The sequence below is a fragment of the Phragmites australis genome, chromosome 8, assembly GCF_958298935.1.
Source record: "Phragmites australis chromosome 8, lpPhrAust1.1, whole genome shotgun sequence".
Taxonomy (NCBI): Eukaryota; Viridiplantae; Streptophyta; class Magnoliopsida; order Poales; family Poaceae; genus Phragmites; species Phragmites australis.
Window position 1 is genome coordinate 31938329 of NC_084928.1, and position 20168 is coordinate 31958496.

Below are 20168 nucleotides of genomic sequence, written 5' to 3' on the forward strand. Positions count from 1 at the left end.
GGGATTCTCTCCTTTTCTTTTATGATTCCCTTTGAAATGAAGCTGTTGTAGATAAGAGAAAATAAAAAAAAAGAATAAGAACGAAGAAGGGAATCAGAAAGAAAACGAAATAAAAAAAATATGATTAAAAATGGTCTAACAAACAGCCCGAGGAATATTTGGACAAGCGCATGCAGCCTCCAGCTCAGCACGCCAAAAATGGGCAAAATTTGGTTGCGTTTAAACAAACGGAATCGAACTATGTATGAATTGTCGGTCATATGTCTGACTTACAAATGAGCTGCTGTTGCTGCCATGCCAAAAACGAGAAACCAAAATAAGTTAGCACTATAAAAAAAACACATTCAGCATCTCTGTTCCGCCATGTGCCTCTCTGCATATATGTCACGTCGGCCGATCCAGCCAACATAGGGCATGTTTGAACTATGTCATGTCTAAATCTGCTAAGAGTTGCTCGTCAAAATATTGTTGGCCGATTTTCACATCGTTGGTTTGTCCGTACGTTAGCAAGGAATTGACTTATGAGGCTCAATGACGCCAACCAGGAGCTGCGGTGATCTAGAAGTTAGCACCTATTCAAACAGCGACTAATTTGGACTGAACAAGTCAATATTTGGCAGAGTAATTTCTAGAGGGAATCGCACAAAACACTAACTCCAGTGGCAAGTGACTCACTGAACCACAACTTTTTATTTTTTTCTTTAGTTTACCACATATGTTGGTATAATTGTCTCACTTTACCCAAACTGACCGATTCAGCCCTCTTAACAGCAAAACTGATGCCTGGGTCCCACCTTGTCAGTGCCAATATGGCACATTCTCTCCACGTCAGCTAAGCTGGCACATGCGGGCTTGATTAAGGGCTCGATAGAAGGCTCGCTGTGCGGGGCTTTTCGCCAGTTCGCTTCCCGCTGCGCCCCGGCCCCAGTTCGCCTTTGCTTAACCGTCGGTCGTTGCCGTCGAGGAAAAGGAGGAGTCGGGCATGGCGTACTCTATTGAAGCAGCTCAGCAAGATCTGGCCCCAGCTTTGAAGGTAAGTTCGCAATATTTGCATTAGGGTTCGTACGTGGAGGGCTCGATTTGGGGATTTTTTTATTTTCATCGGGAATAAGTGGGATTGAACGCAAAATCGGAGTTATTTTCGAAGGTGATTCGTGGTGGACTCTCTTTTTATGTGCCATTGTACATCGATGACCTGGAAGATTGGTACGGTGAGGAAGATTGGAGGGTTGAAGATGGGAGGAAACTGCTCTGCGACCACAGGCTGTTGCCGATGAAACAAGTGTGTTTGATGGTGTGGACACAGGGAGAAGGTTCATGTGCTGTCAATTGGAGATGAGACTAGAACCTTGATCTCTGAATTTTTTGTTTTACTTTTTCGGTCATTTTGTTGATGTGAACCGATGCTTTGTAGGATGAGAATGAATGTCCTTTCGTTAGGTGGTTCGACTCCCAATAGCCCGCACCAATGCAGAGGGCTTTGGAGCAGTTGTGGCAACATTTGGAGGCTTGCTCTGTCAGAGGGGAGTTTGAGCGATTTCTGAGCCGTAGCGCTGAGGAGAAGAAGATGAAGGCAGAAGAATAGAGGATGACCAGGAGTGTGTGGCAGAGCGTGTAGACCACATCGAGACATTTGTAATGGCTAGGATGGGGGAGATGAAAGCCCAGGTTGATCAGAAGATGGTTTGGCTGATGATGTCTATTATTGTCAGTTTAACCTTAGTTGCTATGTTAGTGTTTGTGCTCTTCAAAAAATGAAGATGTAATGTATAGCAAGACTCATAGCTAGAGCTGCTGTCAATTAATCTAGAGTATGCAAGACCTGAGTACGATCCTTTTGGTAATGAAAAGATTGATGGTCTTTTGTTAATGAAAAGATTAATGGTGCTTGTCTCTACGTGCTTGTGTCTGAATTAATGCATATGTTTGTGTGGTAAAATACATCAGGATAGCTCTTGTATGTCTGCATGTGTTTGTGTGTGAATGTGCCATAAAATTCAGTCTTGCAACTATGTGCCATAGAATTCAGCAAAGCAACCATGTGCCAAATTAAGCAACCAATTGGAAATTAAATAATAGAAATAACATCTAGTGCTAGCATATATTATATGAAAGCATCAATGTGCTTAATAGCTGCCAGGTTACATAACTATAATTTAAGAAAGCATCCATGTGCGAGACCAACCGGTGCATAACAGCATCCAATTAACATCAGCATGTAGTGCTAGCTAAAGAGAGTTTACATTTCTACCATTCACATGTTAAAACTGAAAAGCTAAATCTTCAGCATCCACAAAAGCTACACCTTTGGCATTCACAAAAGCTACAACTTGCATTCACAAAAAAGGGCATGAACCAAACTGCATCTCATTCATTCCCACTGGCAGTGAAGTAGTCCATCATCCTGCTCCTTCCCCTTCCTCTTGCTCTCCCTCTGATAGTTAGCAGCTTGTCTCTTGTACCAGACTCGGCTACTTCATGAGTCACACTGGATGATTGTGAGGCGTGTGCATGTCCTCTTGGCTCACTTTGTGGAATGAATCTGTTACTCTGCAATTAACGGATGTGTAAGTGCATGCAATACAAATAAAGGATTCCAATGAAAGAATGCATGTTTACCTTGTGGCTTAATTTTCTTATCAAAAGATGAGGCTTTAAAATCTGGGAACAATTTGTGTATCTATGGCCTGTCGAATGGCAATTGGAGCATGTTATGGTGGTCATTCTCCCCCTCGGAGCTGGTTGTGCTACCTCATCTACACCCCCGCCTTTTGTTTTTCTTCCTCCTTCGTGGTAGCTTGGTAAAAATAGGTGATCAATGTCTGGTGAGCTTGTCTTTGCCCAATCATGTGGTCCTGGAACTGGATACATGACCATCTTGTAAGCTTCTTTGTAGCAAGCTTTTTTGAAGAACTCATTCACATAATCCTCTGTATATTCAAGCTGTTTGTAGATAGCAGCAACAACATGCTTGCAAGGGACTCCATTAAGATCCCATCTGAAGCAACCACATGTCTTCTCTTCAAGGTTAACAGCATAGGTTTCTTACCACTACCAACTTGCCACAACCCAAAACCAGCTGGAACAGGCTTACACAACCTGGAATTTATCTTCTCTATATCTAACTTCTCAGAATAAGTTGGAGTTATCTCCCATTGGGCAAACGCTACTCCTTTTCTCTTTGTGTAAAATCTAGCCATCAATTTGGTTCTGATCCCATCAATCATTGTTACAATAGGCTTATCCCTGTCACTAAGGATGTAGCTATTGAATACCTCACTTAGGTTGTTTACAACTAAATCAGTCTTGCAGTTTGTGTCCATTGCATGCCTAGCCCAGTGTTTGGGAGGGATTTTACTAAGCCATTCCCATGCAGGTTCACTCTCTTTTTTCAGTTCTCCCATTGCAATTTCAAAATCTTTTATATGGTAGGCATGACTTGCAGAATCAACTATCTCTTTAAGGTCCCCTTCCCTATGGCCAGCAGTTTTGAAATTTGCATAGATGTGTCTTAAGAAGAATCGTTGCTCACAATCAGGAAATACTCTAGACACAACATTCAGTAGCCCTTTCTGCCTATTAGACAAGAATGTAAACCTCCCAAACTTGCTACTATCGCCACCTAGTGCATACCTTAGCTGCTGGAGAAACCAACATCATGTTGCAGTCTCCTCTTTGCTGACCACTCCAAAGGCCAATGGGTACAATTGTTATTACCATCTCGAGCAGTAGCTGCTAGGACTTGATCACAATTTGTCAATTTCACAAAATAACCATCAATACCTAAAAGCAGAGCAATATAATTCAATTAGATGGGAATTCTTCTAGTGCATTAATACATATAAAGATCAAGTACAAGTTCTCACCAATAAATGGTCTGCATTTATTAAGAAAACCTTGCACTTGTGCATTCACATAGAAAAATAGACCATGGAATCTTGGGGGTTTTCCAGGAATTGGATTGTCCATAGTGGTTACAATGCATCTACTGCCTGGGTTATGGTTTATAACAGTTTGAGATAATCCCTAATCCTGAGGTATCGGTCCTCTTGATTACCTACCACCACATCTAATGTTTTGCTCCTTGCCCTGTAAGCCATGCACTTGGAAACTTCTGCACCGTACTCCCTTATTACCATGTCAATTAGAGCTGTCACCTTCATATCTAGGTCACTTCTGATTTGGTCTTCAAATACCCTGCTCAACCATGTGCTATTGACCCTTGTGGTATCCCTTGTAATGCCACACATGTGAGGCAAGACAACATGCTTTATGCATATGGTCTTCTCTCCCTTTATTCCTGATGCATACATGAAATATGGACAGGTGTATTGTGTGTTGCAGCACACAATCACTCTACCTTTGTCATTTCTAAGATAAGTGTAATATATGAAATATGTAATATGATAGTTCTTGAGAGCTCTCCTAAACTCATGGGCATCTTTGAAACACAAGTACAATTCAAACTGATCATGCGCATTATGTTTAGATTCATCATAATACACCCTCTTTTGTGGCATCTTTGCTATGCTCTTCCTCTTTCTGATTGCAACTTTGGTTCTAAGCTCTACTCCATCATCTTCGCTTGAGTCCTCCAACTCTCTGCAGTCTTCACTCTCTGGATCACTTAAATGTACCAGTTCATTGACAGTGCCTGCAGCTACCTTCTCCTTTGCTTCTCTGATCCTCTTAGCCCTTGCCCTTGACAGCATGGCCTTAGCTTCTTTCTGCATGATAACTTGGCCCCTTTCTACCTCCTCATCAAGTCGGTTCACAGCTGGGAATAAATCCTCAATAATAGGTTCAGCTTCATACTGCTTAAATATTTCCTCTTCATCAAGATCTTCTATTGCTATACTATGCTACATGTTGTCTCGAATGTTGCTTTGCATGTTGACACTTTCTTGTGTGGCAAAAAAAGTCTTTGCTGGTGCAGCCTTCTTTTTCTTCATTATGTATAGATACAACACCTTCTCTGATTCAGACTTTAACACAAGAGCATCCAATTTCTCTTGCTTGTCTAGTTCCTCCAGGCTAGTTACACCTACTCCTCCTTCTCTTATATAGTACAAGCAATCACTAGAGCTATAGCCACCTAGCCACCACTCTTCAATAGCTCTTTCAGGTTCGCAACTCTCATGTCAGACCGGCCAACTGTGCTCTGAAAGTTCTCACAACCGTCTGAGTCTGATTACATGTTCACCACCCAAACCTCATCATTCAACCTAAAATGAAATTTTCAAGTATCTAATTAGACAATGTACAAATCAAACAACACTTCATTACACAACAACACAAACATAAAATAAATCCAAAAAATAAATTGCAAGCCTTCAAACAGCATGGCATAATTGCAAGCCCTCAACTTATGGTTCCTCCACATATCGAATCGCACGGGAAGAAGATAACTACAGGAGAGGAGCAACTTACCCGAGTGCGGAGATGGGAAAGCTATATTCCATGGTGGTCTCCGTTGAAGTCGCCAGCAAACCGCCCCCGGTTGCCTGGTGGTCGCTGCCGCCATCGCCTGGACAACTCTCCATCAGGTCTGGTTGTCTGACTGAAGAGAAGGAGGTGTTGCGGTCCAACCCGATGAGACCACGAGCCCTTAATCGAGCCCGCACGTGCCAGCTTAGGTGACGTGGAGAGAAGGTGTCATATTGGCACTGACAGAGTGGAACCCAAACATCAGTTTTGCTGTTAAGAGGGCTGAGTCAGTCAATTTAGGTAAAGTGAGACAATTACACCAACATATGTGATAAACTACAGAAAAAAAATAAAAAAAATATGATTCTATGAGTCACTTGTCACTGGAGTTGGTGTTTCGTACAATTCCCTCTACTTTCAAAGTCCACTGGGGAGCACAGAATTCTCGCCGTTGTAACTTCGACGCCCAGAATTCCAACCTGACTCATGCCGACCTCGTACGAACCGGTGTCGCTTCCACGACGCTTCCTCCCGCCTCGTGCTAACCTGATCACCTCCGACCATTCCGTCGATGCCGAGAGCCCAGGACCCCAGAGCACCGCACCTATATAAACACCAGAACACGCCTGAGATGCAAAGTAAGCTTACATACGCTCACAATTCACAGCACACTGACAACAAAAAGGCGCACACGTGTCTGCTACAACCTGCAACAGATATAGCATTCCCTGATTGATCGATGGCAAGAATGGCTGCCAAGCACAGGGAGGGAGCACCGGCCGCGGTCGTTGCTCTGCTCCTTGTGACGTGCCTGGTCCTCGCTGCGGCCACGGTCGCGAATGCCAGGCCGCTGAAGCCGTCGTCGGAGGGAGATGGCGTGGGTGCGGTGGAATTGCCGGCAGGCGACATCCAGACGGTCGCGGAGCACGACGGCGCCGGCTGCCGGGGCGGCCACAGGTTGATGAACATCGACATGCTCGGCGGGATCAAGGACTCCGGACCGAGCCCCGGCGCCGGGCATTAGGCGTACGCCGGAAATGACAGGATCTCTCTGGTTTCTGATGGGCCAAAAATTATGCTTCCACGTGCATGCTAGTAGTAATTAAAGCCCTTTTCTTGTACTTTCTCTAAGGTTTGCATCGTATATGGCAAAGCACTAGTAGTAACTAAGTATATGCGCCAATTTCAGGTGCAATAGCTTATTTTTTAACTGCATATATTCCCCTACATTACATTATAAAAAATGGATTTACTATGTTTCAATCGATTGAAATCAGAGTTTTATTTCACTCGACGTGTTTTTCATCCGATCGTCCGATCATACATCTATCTTTTGATCTGTATCAGTTAAAGATTTTTATCTAGTATGTACCGAAAAATTATATACGTCTCTACTGTAGAAAAATATTATTCACTTATGAATCAGTTTTTTCAACCATTAAATCTTCATCCAACGGTTGCTATTATTGATTAAAACATATCTTATTTTCACTCGATTAAAAATTAGCAACTCGATTAAAAAATTGATGAATACGTACTTGGACCCGGTGGTAATACTGTTTCGCGGTATTGTGGCGTACGGAAATGAAACACGGTACGAAATTCCACAATGTGTCACGTCAGACCGGACTCCTGACACTGAAGGAAGTTGGACTCAACCAACGGGTCAGAAGTCCACAGATCCGGTGCAGCACGCCAGCGACGCCACAGCTGCACCGTTGCACGTTGAGATCCTTAGGTGCTTTTGTCCGCTTGACGCCGGCGTTCCTAAGTGCGCGTGCGCGTGGCGCGGGACGGTAGTCAAACCAGGCAGTAATCCCCAGGTGCTTGGTAGGGGATTGGGTGGTGGAAAGTGGCGGCAGAGCTACGACTTTTGCGTTGGGGTGCACTACAAATTTACATAAGACAGCAAATCCAATATATGAGTACACAATTTGTCAAAAGTATCATACAAATACATTTAAAAGGTATCATAATATTGTAAATTCAATAAATAAGTGCAAAATTTGTAAAAAATAATATAATATAAATAGTTCAAATATGAAATAAGGCAGTGTTAGGTTCAATGTTGCAATCGTAACCGGTACGGTATCCAAATATACTGGTAGTGGCAAAGGAATTAGACGGTGATCTGATTGATTTGAGCAAAGCAGGTGATGAACTAACGGTGTCAGGACTACTTACTCCCTCTGGTTCAACTCAAGCGACACAGCAGAATCTTTTGAGTTGTTGGAAAAACAAATTTTCAAAGCACTGATTTTGAATAAACATTACTCACAACAGACTGCATTCATCAGATTTGGAGAATAGACCTGCCACACAATCTAATTCTATCTTCTGAGTAGCAAGCCAAAATATGCATCTATTCTATCTTCTGAGTTGCATTATATACCCTATAATCAATTTTCTTTCCCCTTGTGAACATTTGCAAGATCTCCTACTTGCATTCCAATTCAATTACAATCAAACTGCCAATTTATCTCAATTTCAACCCAATCTCACAAACCCCACCTCAACCCACAAGGCCACAAGCCAGCAACTTCGGCTTCGATCCAAGAACTCCACCTCACAGCATACATACATCAAAAGAAAACTACGAAGATTCCTAAACCCAAAACTAGAAACGCAAAGTCGTGGAGTTAGGTGAGAGGGAGATGTGGATAAGAGGGCTTTGAGACTAAGCCTTGCGCCCTTGGCACCGCCGGGGACTAGGTTAGCACCGGGGGAGGAAGATGAGATTGATGCCATACCAATGCATTCAACAATTCATGGAACCTGGCTTTTCTTCTTCCTTTTTCACCATCGTTTCTAATGGGCTTGTTGGCTGGCTAACTATTAACGAAAAATTGGGCTGAAGTCCATGATAGTCCTAGGCCTACCCAGGCTACCTTGTGGCTCCGCCCATAGTGGAAAGGATCAACCTAATACTCTCTTAGACTATTTCTCCGAGGTATCATCTCCCCAACTTGCCAAATAAGGACTCATTAGGAGCTGTTTGGCACAGGACCGCACAACTTCCCTGCAGCAGGAGGTTGGTGATTTGCTTGCTCCAAGCCTCCAGCCACTATGAGATCATATATCTCAGCATTTCGTTGCATGAGCATGATCGGTCATACCCCTAAGCTAGGGAAATTTTAGAATATAACACGAATCCGCGGGCGCATGACACTCAATTCACGTGAGTTTCAGAATATAACACTTGCCCTTTTTTTCTTCAATTTCATTTTTTTTACACCCGGGGACCAACATGCCAATACTCATTTTAACTAGAAAGAGGATATTCTACATGAGTACTGGTTATAGTCACACTCCCAAACTCCCTAGAAGTCTTTTTTACTTAACTCTAGGGCTTGCTATAAGGATGGATTGCTTTTACCCTAGAACCCTCTATCCCGATCTCGAATTGCGCTTGGCGCCTCCAGGTTGGGACAAACCCAGGTAGCCCCTAAACCCAGGCTTAGTCAAGAGCGGCATCTGAATCCCACTGCAATCCCTCCAGCGCAGGTGGAGAAAAAGGGGCAAAATCTCAGTGGCTGACCTAATATGTTGGCTCCACTACCTGAATCTGTCCCTTCACCGGTTAACCAAAAACGAGTGTTGCTTGAGGGGGCTCAATGCCTTTTTCTCTCGTTGTGAATCTTGTGACTCCCTACGGATTCACCATGGACATGTCCACCAGATCCAGCGAGTTGGCGATGAAATCGGTTGCGTGAGGGAGGGTGACCAGGACAGGGCGAACGACATCCATGATTATGAGCAAGATCCCTCCCAGCGCAGGGAGAGGAGTGGCGCAGAGCATGCACACAGTGGCGGCGACGTGAGGAGAGGAGCGGAGCGGCGCTGGGAGAGGAGAAGTGTTGGACAGAAAAGGCACATGGTGGTGATGACCTGACGAGAGGAGTGGCACAGGCACACAATGCTCGGTTCGGTTTAGCCCATGAAGGGGAAAGGGCAATTTGATCCCTTCAGGTGGAAAAGGAAATGGAAATGGAAATGGAAAAAAAGGGAAGAATGTCATGGAATGAAACAATTTGCTATGCGAGTGTCATGTGCAGATTGAGTGTTATATGTCACGAGATGTACGGGTGTTATATCGTCAAATTTCCCCCATGTGAGAAACAGAAAAAGACTCATCATCGATCACTTGCAGTTAATTGCCCACGAAATCCTTTACTGCATCGCACAAGCACGACCCAGGTCCCTCCTCTCTTCTCCCATGAAGTCATGATCCTCAATGGATCAAACACCAAATCAACACAAGCACACTAAAACCCTCAAAATTCAGTGGTATATATTTCCTAACACAGGAAGGGAATACAAGTGGGGAAGGGAGAAGCACTTATGGGGAGTAGCAGCCTAGCTTGAGAGTAGAATGAGAAGAGAACTAGAGATAGAGCAGAAGAATAACAGAGGAAGAAGAATCGGAGTAGAGAGGAGCTCAGGGAAGGGAAGGACTGGAGGAGGAGGAAGGGGATTCTCTATATGTATCTTCGATGCCGAGCCCGTGTCACTATTGCTCCTTTAAGCTTGGTTCCCTCCAGCACACAGGGCCCATAGGCCAGCCCAACAATCAAGTTGTCAAGCCTAGCAGCACAAGGCCTAATAGTCTGTGACATTCTCCCCTCCTTGAAGTTTGGCATGTCCCTAAGCCGATACAAATGGACCAACATGATCCCAGGGTAGCTGCAATAGTTTCTTGACACTGAAAGTGAATCGTCCATCACCAAGCTCACCTTTGATTGCATCTTCTTCCAGGTGATGCGCCACTGCATAGGTCCATGATTGCACTTCCACGTGATTCTTGGGAAGCGCGAAGCTGTCATGCCCCAAATTCTTAATCACGCATTTAAGCAAAATCATGCTTCTTAAGCATTATGCTTAATTTTGCGTAATGGTAATTCGAAGCACTAATGCACTTCATTAAAAATCATTTGGATAAGAGAAAGAAAAATGGGAGAGAAAATAATTAAAGTTGCATTGGAAATACCCATCTTCTCTAACATGTGGGCCCCACACCTCACCCACTCCCTCTCTCAAGTGGGCAGCACCCCCACCTACCCTTTCTCTCTCCTCTCCTGACTCCACATGCACACCCAAGCTGCTGCTGCAGCAGCTCCCCCCCCCCCCTCTCTCCCACTCAAGCACTCTCTCTTTTCTTCCAAAAATCCGAGCTCAAGTGGAGAATTCAAGGTATGCATGTGGTACCATTGCATTCTCTAGCTCATGAGCTACCCATCTATCCAATACATTTTTGTTTTCTTGGAAGAATCGAGTAGTTCTTGAAGTTTTTGGCATTCTTGAGCTTTTTAGAGCAAAAATGGGGTTTTGGTCGAATCTGAGCTCTAGAATCATGTTGGTACTTATTGTGCAAGTTCTAGTGCCCTTGGACTATCCCTAACATGTCCCCTTTAGGCTTGAAAAATATCACAACTCGAATCAACCAAAAATCCACTCGAGAACAACTTTTCTGGGCTGACTCGGATATTCTGGACTCATCCGGATACTCAGGGTTCAATAGAATTTGTCCGTTGAATTGTGCTCAAAATTGGTTAGGGTTTAGGGTGCGAATTTGGTTTGGGATCTCTTGGATAGGGCATGTGCACGTTTGTGTAGCACAAATTTGTAAAATGAGTCTAATCACCCGAGGGAAAAATCGTGAAGAACCCAAGTATGTATCACTCAGATTATCCGAACAAATCGAAAGACTCCAGGTGGTTATTTGATCATGTAGCCGAGAGCTTCGTTCGGAACCTCGCTCGGAGTGTCCGGTATATCCTGGATAGTTCGGACCAACCCAGAGGTTCCGAGTCAAGTTAGAATAGTGCTAACTGAGAGCCTTCACCGGAGGATGGCCTGGATACTCTGGAACTCGAACATTCCGGATTAACCCGGATACTCTGGGCCAGTCAAATAAAAAAATAGCAATCGAGCACCTCTTCCGGAGGGTCACCCGGAGGATCCGAGCCTGGATACTCCGAACCAATCCGAATACTCCGGATGGCTGTTATTTTTTCAGTTTTCACTTAGATCGTTTAGTATTGTTTTGATTCGCATATCTTATACTTCTAGCATGATGTTAAGCATTATGGCATGCCTCATTGCATTCATTCATACTCATCATTGCACGCGTTCTTGTTTAGCTAACAAAGAGCTGGAGCGGGAGGCGACCATGGTCGAAGAGAACTCCGATCTTCCAGTTTTCGGCGACTGTTGTGTGTGTAACTATAGGCAGTCACCTGAGCAGCAAGGCAAGCATCTATCATATTGCACCTTTATTGAATTGAATGAAATCTAAATATTGATAAACTATGCTTATGTATAGGTTTTCATGTAAAGGGAGTCGATGTTGGGTTTTTATGGGTAGAATCTATGTTGATTGCATAATCCCTACCTTGAATCATTCATCTATGTCCTTATAGCCTTGGTAATGTAGTAAATGTCTAAGAGTCAATCGAAATGCTTAATAATGCATAGGTCCTCGGTAGAAGACGAGCAATGGTTCGACCGTTGTTCGCGAGCTTAGGGCTTACTACTTGTTCACGTATATGCTTATATGGATGTTGGTTGGATGAGTGGTGAGTATGAGATGAGATACGGACGGTGTTAGGGGTGACGTCTACCTCGAAGGAAAGTCCTGGGGGCAGTCCGAGAGAGGAACCCGGACACCGTAGACCTCTTGCATGGCTTAAGACCAATCATCGGGGTAGTTGATTTTAGCACCTACCTTACTCACCACATGCTGATCTAATGGCAAGGCGAGCCGAATACCTTCACAGTTGTGGCTTTGTGGGATTGAACATCGACGGTGTGAGTGGCGGGCTTGTAAGTGGTACTAGTTTACTCCGGGAGTAGTTTTAGTACCTCCGCGCCGAGCGATGCACGATCCACACGGTTGAGGCTGGTTGGGAAAGGTTATCACGAGTACCCCCTTGTGTTCACTTTAGGGGGTGGCATAAGCCGTATGGTTCTCGTGTCGTGTGAGTCCAGGAGTATCCCCTACATAGTGTATAAACAGTTCGAACTGCCGTGCTCTTGGTCATGAGCATGCTATTGTTTTATTTGCACTCGATCGTAGAGTTCTCGTATGTGGTTGATGGTTCGGTTATTATGGTGGTTGATGAGTTGGTTCAGTTTTCCTATATGTTCAAGTACTTATGTTACAGTTTTGTTGCAGTTTCATTTATGTTCAGTTGGTTATTGTAGGGTAGAATGACATGTTTGGTTAAGTATAGGTGCTCACACATATATGTCTAGGTTGCTCACCACATATGCTTTACTTAACCTTATGGCATGTCCTTGCTAATAGCTTAATGCATAATCCTTGAAGTCGGAATATTATATATCCATATTGTGTAAGTCTTGCGAGTAACTCCGTACTCAGGGTATTGCCCTTAAGTTATTGCAGGTATTGCTGTTGCTGAGGGAGAGGCTGTTTTTGGTTACTTCGTGCCTGTTGATCAGGGTGGCGGGCAAGACTAGTGCATTCTACTCTGAAGGTGGCGTGTTGAGACGGTGCCTAAGGGCATGTAGCGTCGTTCTCTTTTGTTGTTCATAAGTTTAACTTTCCGCTGCGTAGTTCTTTTGTGGTTAGAAGTCGAGGGGTTTTGTCTCCTCCTAACTCGCTTTTGTTGTAAATTGTTGAAATCAGTTGCATGCTTAATACTTGTAATATAAATATTTATTACTCGCTCTTTATTAAACTATGTTGTGATGTACATGTTGGAAGGTATGTGTTCCGATCCTTGGGCACAAAACACGTGTTGGGACTACCAGGATGATATTCAGGTTAATCATCGAGGTTGTGATTACAGATAATGATCCTTCTAGTGATTAATTAGAATATTATTTGGACGGTTCCCAGAGAAGCAGAGGCGCGAAGCGAAGTGGAGGAGATAGAGTTGCTTTTGATACTCACTCTTTGATATATTTTTGGGTTTCAGATACCCCGAGAGTGCAAAGTGACCCCTGGAACCGGACCCGAGTCAGGTTGGGGCTGATCCAACAGCCTCGCGGGGCTATTTTTTCACCGAACCCGGCCCCGTCGGGTCTAAAACCTACAGGGACCCGACCCGAGGGGCCAATTGCCATCCTCCAGAGCCCTGGTGATGTCATCCCAAAGTGCTTCAGTTGGCTGTACATCGTCACGCCCGCGCACAATAGCAGTGCCGCCTGCTTCGGCGCCATACCGGATGGCATCCTCACCATAAACCTGTTAAAAACAGATTTTTGTTTGATTATTCCAAGTTTGTCTCAAATATCAGGATCAAATTATGTAAACCTCTCGGTTGCTCACTTCTGGTCGATGACCATGGCAGAGGAGAAGCCGCCGTTGTCGGAGGATTAACTCCTGTCGCAGGGATCCCGAGAGACCCCTTTTTAGAGATTCGGCCGGGGGATGATCCTGAATAAGTTCGTCGGAGGAATAAATGGGAATGAATGCAACAACCGGTGGTGGGGGTGTCGACCTAGCGCAAGAAGAAGTAAATGCACCGAAATTTAGACAGATTCGGGCCGCACGGGGGCGTAATACCCTACTCCTGTATGGATACTATAACTGTCATAAGGAAGTCCCTCAAGAATGTTGCTGGTTACAAGGATGTTGGCCTAACTAAGAGCTTGAGGCTCCTTGTTTTTCGGCTGGAACTGTGCTCAACCTTGCTCACAGTGTCTCTCGTTCTTGGTCTCCTTCGTCTTGTTCGTGTTCGATTGCCTCTCTTCTGTTTTGCCGGCTATTTTAAGTACTCGCCGGCCACGACATGCCCCGAACGGAAAGGAGGGGGCTCGAGTTCCGAGACGCCATAAATGGAAAGGGCGTCATCATTTCTTCTGGGTGAAGCGACGGGGGGTGGAAAATACGTCGCACGTCCGGTCGCCTGTCATCATAAATGCCCTGGTAACGGGCGCCGTGGAGAGGGCCCACCGGGCAGCCGCAGAGCAACCCGGCGTGCCCGCCCTGTCTTGTTCCCCTGCCACAGCAGTGCGGCAGACGGAACGCCTTGATCCTCATGACGTTATCCCGAGACAAGTCGGATGGCACGGGACGGGACCTGTGCAATTAATGACCCCACGCCTCTCTGCCAAAACGTGGCAGGAACTGACGCTGAGCGCGGCGGGAGCAGTTGGAGGTGTCAGGCCACGCACGCTCATTAAATACGGCCTCGGACCTCTGGCTGGTTGACACCTCATCGGCAGGCCCCTCGGGGGCCTTTCTGGGTCGTCAAGGTACCGAGTGCTCGGGGGGTACTGTTCACATCCCCGAGCACTCTCTCCCGAGAATGCCCATCCTTGTCCTCGGGGTGCCGGGTGCTCGGAGGTACTGTTCACCTCCTCGAGCACTCTTGCACGAATCCTCGGGGAACCGAGTGCTCAGGGGCTGCCACGTGCAGCCCCGAGCACTCTCTCCCGAGCACTCTTGTACGGATCTTCGGGGAATTGAGCGCTCGGGAGCTGCCGCACGCAGCCCCGAGCACTCTCTCCCGGAACTTAGCTCTTCTGATTGTCGGGGGACTAGGGTGCTCGAGGGTGACCGAGCACCTTCCCGAGCACTTTCTTCCCGGTACTCGGATTCCGTGGATCATCGGGGTACTGGGGTACTCGGGGGCCACCAACCGTGGCCCCGAGCACCTTCTCCCGGGACTTGGCCTTTCCTCATCCCACAAGAGAGACCTCGCGGGATGGCACCATGTGGCGGATGGCCGGTCTGGCCTCGGGCTTTGGGGACCCCTGGTTCCTGATACACAGACAGCCGTGCGTGGGCTTGCCGTAGGGGTAGATGTCGTTGTACGACAAGACCAGCTTGTTGCAGTACTACTCGTTACTAGACTTGCACAGGTGGCACTAGGGGTAGCGCCCGACGATGAGGCCAACGCCGTTGATGTTGCCAGCGCGGTACTTGGTCACTTTGGCTCCAACCTCCTCCACCTCGCCAACAACCTCGTGACTCGTAGTGCAACAGAATGAATGTGATCAAGAAAAAACACAAGTTGTAATTCAATCAATATAATCTACATTTAGTGTTTTGGATGATCTTGCATTACAATACTTCTGCAGAAAATTATGGCTATAGGTTAGGCACTGAAAATGGGCTCCTTTGCAATGGGTGAATCAGGATCCTGCGATTTTCACCCAATGCCACACATCGCTTCTTCAACCTCCTATGGCTGCACTTTTTCTTCAACCTCTAGACGTGTGCATTGCCTTTTCTTCTTCGGCCACCACAGTCCCCGCCCCGCTCACCTCCACCCGTCTTTGGTGGGTCTTCTGCCGTCAGATCCATCGGCACCGCCCACCGTCTTGCTAACACGGCTTCATCAGGTCATCTTCGCTTGTCCCCACCCTAACACTGCCCACCAGGCGTCCTCCACCGCTCACAGCTAGCGGCATCCCCGCTTCGCCCTTATCGCCTCCGTCGGGCCACCCTACCTTCCACGACCTTCCTCTAATCCTGCCAATGGAGAATTCCACCGGAAATTGAACCACCTCCCCTAACTCTGCCATAGCATGCTGTTCTTCATCGCCTGACATATTGATCCCGTTTTCAGGCGACTAAAATTTAGGAGGCGTGAAAAATTCTTACCTTCTCATGTCTTTCATGAAAGATTTTCTTCGAATTATCTAACTTGAAAAGGTTGAAGCGTTTCTTGCTCACTCAGAAGCTAATTTAAACCAAATAGTTTTGGCATGCTAGAAAGTTTTCTCTTTTTTAGAAAAAAAAAACGAGAATGCGTGCAGGAAAGCTGGCTATGGAAGCTGCAGAGATTTTGCTGGATACGTAACATATCGACCCTGTTTGCCCGAAAATCATGCACAGTTCATTGCAAGTTTGCAACATGCATGAACACAACATTGAGACACTTTGTATTTGTATGGAGTAGCTAGAACTATGAGACACAGTATTGAGACATGTGAGATCATGTAGGTTGCAAAATTGGTTTTATTGTAAAATGTGAAAAATCCTAAATTAATTTAATATTGTAATTTAGATAATGTGTATGTGTTGATAACATATTACTTGATATGCTCGTGGTACCATAACAATATTTAAGATTTTAATATGTGCAATATACTTGTGTGAGTGTTGTTGTGCGGATTAATGCAAATTAGAAATTAGGCTCGGAATTGATTGTTGATTTTATTTATGTGCAGATATATCATGAGGGCTTACATGATTAAAGATAGGATTATGACTAGATTCAGAAAGAAATCAAGATCAAGACGGTCAGAGCTCAGAGATATATTCAAACTACAGAACTATGTATATGAAAATAAATTGCACCATAAGTTGTACACATAAATTGTACAGTATATGACGCGGATCCTTGTGGGGGTATGACGCGAATTTTTTTATATATATAATGATGCATGCATGCGTGTGCATTGAAATAAAAAAGAGGAGTTTTTGCTTGGTACTGTGCTGGTGGCAGCAGCAGGCGGGCGCAGAGCCGTGGGCCGACGGCGCTCTGGCGGCCCAGCTGATGGACGGCAGCACACGTGGGCGTGGGAGTATCTGGCGTGCTGGTTCTCGGGCCGATGGCGCGCAGAGGTGAGCTGGGCCGGCTCGGCCAGTTCGGCCCAGGTGGAGGTGTGTGCGCGGCCTGCAACGTTGGGAGCTCTAGCGGTTTGGTCCAGTCATCTGGTGGATGCAAGGTTGGCCCAGCGTGCATGTTCGGCTCGGTGGGCTGACGGCTGGAGGGTGGCCCAGGTGTGGACGTTGCGTGTCGGACGACGTACAGGACGTGGAATCGGCTGCTGTAGCAACCGAATATAAAAAGGAACAGTAGAGTTACTGTTGCGCTTTTTTTTTAGAGAGATAAAAACTGGGGTTTCGTGGAGACGGTTAGGAATGCTTTTAGATGCACCTTGTGAATTTATCTCTATAATGTGTATTAAATTTTGTATGATGTAATAATAATCTGTTCTGAACTAATTATGAGATTAAATTGAACATTTGATTAACGTGAATTCAAATTTGAGTTTGGATTATGTAATCATTCACCCCTTACATATTTTGCACATACTCAATCCTTTGTGTTGCTCTGATTGTTGTGAGACATGTTCGGAAAAAAAATGCACTTACTCAGGGACTATAGGGTAGTCCAACATGTTGAGGTGGTTCTTGGCTTGGTGGGTGTCAGTGCGGCAAACCCCACAAATACAAAACCTTCACGACCACATCTTCCGAACCAGTCTTCTTGCAGATTGATATATAATTCATAAGGTCAAGTCTATTTTTTAGATAATTTCCTATGTGACACTTAATGTTTAAAAAAATTTCCGATTTCACACTGAAAAAGTCATCCTCCCTCCGTGCCATCACTTTAGTTTTTCATCTCTTAAATGATATAGTGTCATAACGGAGGATGACGGTAGTGACACACATGCGATAGCATACATGGAAAGGAAAAAATTAAGTGATAGCATGAAATGGATCATAATTTTTTAGTGGCAAATCGAGAACTTTATTACTCTCTTTGGTCAAAAATACATGACGTTGTTGACTTTTTATGGTGTTCGATGTGTAACTTTGACCATTATTTTTTATTAGAATATAATTACATATCTAATGAAATTATGATACTATGAAAGGACTTTTCAAGATAAATCTATACATATGATTTTTATGTTTCCAATTCAAGTATTTTTGAAATCTATTGATAGCTAAAGTTTCAAAATTTGATCAAAACTTAGTCAAAACGTCAAGTATTTGTGACCCGAGAGTAACATTCAGTGGCATATAAGGATTTTTGTCTTCATTTTTTTTTTTTTTTGAGAAACCACACGTCATATGCTTCTTACCCAAACCATAGGAGAATTATGCACACACGTAGCATCTAAAATTTGAAGTGGTAACCTTGGAAGATCTGCGCCCTCAGTCCTTACCTCAACGTGTAGGCGTAAGGGGAGAGGTGGCCGCCGGCGTCCCTCGCCGTCCTCTCCGACGCCTCGCGGATCATCTTTCTCGGAACAGGCAGGATCGCAGTAGCAAACAAGGAGAAAATCTCGAGGAAGACGCAGGAATTACCCAAGGATTAGAAGGGAAGATGCTTTGAGTTGTAGTTTTGTTTTGGCGAATCGAGGTGCCATGGGGAGCAACCGGGAAACGTTACGATTGCCCATTCGGGTGTACATGTTGAGTATGATAGCATCACTATCCTACGGAGGTTGAAAGAAAACAAAACCCCTATTGATTCATGCACTGATCAACCGGAATTCTAGAAGGTTCGGTTTGATTTTCTCTGTCAGGTAGGTGACACTGGATGCACTCACGTTTTGATTTATGATTTATTTGGCAGAGCTTTCAGAGCAGTTTTTCGGTTGGAATCAAGAGAGTTCTGTCAAACAGCAGCTTTCAGTTTTTAATTTCCTGACTGAAATTCATAGGAGTGATTTTTTGAAATGAATAAAAAGTTAGAGAGCTGAAAAAAACAGCTTCATCTGATTCACTTCCCGCAGAGAATCACTTCCTCCATATATTTTATTTTAGAGAATCAACAGAAAATCACTTTCAGCGACATAATCACTTCCTCCAAAAAAAATCATTTTCCACAGAGAATTTAAATCATAAAAAACTCTACCAAACAGGTCTTTAGAATTCGAATTTATTTTCTTCAGCGTGGATGCCATCGGGAGTATATGCATTTTGACTTGGCTATGTTCATGGTTATTTCAGGATCGCGATAACATTAGGATGCTGGAGTCTAGTTCTAGCATATCATTTTATGGGACTTGATACAAAATAAAATCTGGTGATACGAACGAAACCTAGCATCACGGGCGGGCGATCTGAGGATAAAGAAAATCACTTGCAAAAATTTGGACTCCACCAATTTGCCTCGGTGCCTCGATCAAAAAAGCATTATTTTCGCAAAATTCAGTGCTAGTTTTAGAGAAAATTAGCTACATATGCGCTATATATTACAAAGTCGTATATTTTCGAGTGCGCTGATCCATAAATATATAGATCGTACGTGTTACAGCTGCTAGCAGGTTACAAAACCATCAACCTGTTGTATTTCTGCATGAGTACCTTTGATCAGGTTGCAGTTTGATTATGGTTGTAATTCGCGAGAATAATAGAGTACTAGATATAGTACCTAACTACCAGCATAATAGAGTACTATATATGTATACTACTTAACTACCAGAATAATAAAGTACTATATACACACAACCGCTACTGTCATATTTGGTGTGGTTAGTGGAGAAAAGGACTCACGATGAGAAGTACCGAAGAACGCAATTAAGTGTCAGACAAAAGGGCATATATCATCCCTTGAACTAATATTTTCTTCGATATTAGAAGTTTATGAGTAGAATATGCATCTTTATATTTAGGGATTAAGTAGACATGACATCAAAGTTTAAGGGGTGATATGGAGTTCTTCTCATAAAAAAGTGATATAATATAAAGGAGTAAATTTGCAAAATACCATTGTAAAGGTCATGGAGTTGCAAATTGAACTACCATTGCAAAGAGTGGAGTAGGAGAACATCCCAAAGCACATTTGAGTTGCAAATTACCATTGCCATCACTTTTCCCGTCAAATACAAACTGGGAGGAGGTTTAGGGAGATAACTTCTTGTAAAATGCATAAGTTGCCCTGCCCTTTTTATTTTATCTTGTATTGTGTGTGACATGGCATGTGTGAGACTCCTATGTTTGGATTTGAGACTTGTAAGTGTGAGACTATGTTATTGTTCTCACACATTCTGAATTATTGTAAAAATGTGTTCTACTGTTG

The 20168-nt window shown here is 44.4% G+C and overlaps 1 pseudogene; it reads right to left on the reverse strand.

The window, feature by feature from the left end:
• Positions 1–2918: 2918 nt before the first annotated feature.
• On the reverse strand, positions 2919–6402 carry LOC133927745 (uncharacterized; annotated as a pseudogene).
• Positions 6403–20168: the final 13766 nt, after the last annotated feature.